The following is a 2,500-nucleotide window of genomic DNA, read 5'->3' on the forward strand; positions in this document are numbered from 1 at the left end:
TCACTTTAATCATGTTTAGCATGTAGCATGTAGCATCGCTGGTGTGTGAGCCCTGAAACTCTTTGGCATGTAGCATGTAGCATGTAGCACAGCTCAGAGTTACATGCTGAGCAGCTCAACTACTAAGCGACGTTGGGTGAACTCTGCTGGTCTCTGGGGATGAAGTTGCTGGGGATGAAGTTGCTGGAGATGAAGTTGCTGGAGATGAAGTTGCTGGAGATGAAGTTGCTGGAGATGAAGTTGCTGGGGATGTAGTTGCTGGGGATGTAGTTGCTGGCAATGTAGTTGCTGGGGATGAAGTTGCTGCTGTTGTATGAACTATCTTTCTCCTCTTGATATTCTATCAGGACATAATTTACCGTCGGTCTGACTTTCCTCGTTCTCATTAATATTAAAGAATCTCTGAATCGCGACGTTGCTCGTTCCCTCTACTTGTTGCTGCAACATGACGTGACGTAGTACTCGTCAAGTCGTATCAAGGGTGTTGTACAAGTACTCCGTGTGATATCGGTGAATCGATATCTGAAGTATTTTTAGCCCAAAACAATGAACAGGATTAACGATGGTAGTTGAGCAGTGAACCAGCGAGCCCGCTGCACGTTGTAAAACCACTTTTTACCACAAGGTGGTGCAGTGAGTCATCAACCTCTACAGGGACGGCTGGTTGGTAAACTGTGGAGGTCAGTCTGTCATGGCCGCTTCACAGCCGAGACAAACTTTAGTGAGTTGTGTTGGCTTATCCCCGCGTTTCCATGGAGACGGAGCAATTTGTGGGAGTCGTTCTATAAAAGTTGCATTTCCTGTGGCTCTGAAAAACGTCGTCGTGGAAACAAGACGCCCAAAACACCTCCAAGGAGTTCCATTTGAAAACTTTGGAAACGGCGCCTTCATTTCATTGGTTTCCAGAGAGCTGTTAGCGGAGCGGGTTAGCGGAGGTTTCTGTCTTCATGCTGTGTGTGTGTGTGTGTGTGTGTGTGTGTGTGTGTGTGTGTGTGTGTGTGTGTGTGTGTGTGTGTGTGTTTTGAGTGCTCTGCAATCACACAGTAGAGCCCAATTATCCCAGAATGCACTTGGAGGGAACAAATAAACAGTGCGTCCAAACAAACAGTCGTTAGCCGCGTCTCTTCAGCGCTAAAGACGACAAATAGCGCCGACTGAGCCGTTAGCACGATGACACACACACACACACACACACACACACACACACACACACACACACACACACACACACACACACACACACACAATCATCCAATGAACACACACCACACAAACATATATAGACACACAAAACCATACACAGCACACAAAAATGCACTCGCACTTAAATAATTCAAATAAAAACACACACACACACACACACACACACACACACACACACACACACACACACACACACACACACACACACACACACACACACACACACACACACACACACACACACACACACACACACACACACTGCAGCAACACGCTCTAATTCGCCTTCAGACTGAGCGTTTCACTTTCACACACTCGAGCTGAGAAACTGCAGTTTTAGAGGAAAATAAAATCTATAAAGGAGTAAAGAAAGTTGAGAGAGAGAGAGAGAGAGAGAGAGAGAGAGAGAGAGAGAGAGAGAGAGAGAGAGAGAGAGAGAGAATATTAATCTGAGTGGAAAGTTCTACATCTTTAAGAACCAACATCAACTCAATGTGTGTGTCTGCAGGCGTGTGAACACGATCAATACCTCATACATTTAAATATACCACTGTGAAGTCCGACAGTGATGGATGACACACACACACACACACACACACACACACACACACACACACACACACACACACACACACACACACACTCAGGGTATGAATATGGATGCGGTGGGATCCCTTGCTGATGAGGTCAGAGGTGGGCTGCAGGTGGTGCGTTCAGGGAGCAGGAGGAGGGTGGGAGAGTTGAGTCTTCACAGGCTGAAGGTCTTAATTTAACCCTGAAGGAACCTGACTGAACATCACAGGTTTTGGGATTTGTCTCGACACCAGTGAGCTCCACCCCTCGTCTCACCCTCTCCTCAAGCTCCGCCCCTCATCTCACCCTCTCCTCAAGCTCCGCCCCTCATCTCACCCTCTCCTCAAGCTCCACCCCTCGTCTCACCCTCTCCTCAAGCTCCACCCCTCATCTCACCCTCTCCTCAAGCTCCGCCCCTCATCTCACCCTCTCCTCAAGCTCCACCCCTCGTCTCACCTTCTCCTCAAGCTCCGCCCCTCATCTCACCCTCTACTCAAGCTCCGCCCCTCGTCTCACCCTCTCCTCAAGCTCCGCCCCTCATCTCACCCTCTCCTCAAGCTCCACCCCTCATCTCACCCTCTCCTCAAGCTCCGCCCCTCATCTCACCCTCTCCTCAAGCTCCACCCCTCGTCTCACCCTCTCCTCAAGCTCCGCCCCTCATCTCACCCTCCCCTCAAGCTCAGCCCATCGTCTCACCCTCTCACCAAGCTCCGCCCCTCATCTC

General features: G+C 49.6%; 1 protein-coding gene across 1 annotated transcript in view; it reads right to left on the reverse strand.

Moving 5' to 3' along the window:
* The window catches only part of galnt14 (UDP-N-acetyl-alpha-D-galactosamine:polypeptide N-acetylgalactosaminyltransferase 14 (GalNAc-T14)), a gene marked incomplete at both ends in the record, with an annotated part of 51,000 nt that overhangs the window by 15,283 nt on the left and 33,217 nt on the right, over window positions 1–2,500 (reverse strand). The window lies entirely within an intron of this gene.

Source organism: Lipophrys pholis (assembly GCF_963383615.2).
Source record: "Lipophrys pholis genome assembly, chromosome: 21".
Lineage (NCBI taxonomy): Eukaryota > Metazoa > Chordata > Actinopteri > Blenniiformes > Blenniidae > Lipophrys > Lipophrys pholis.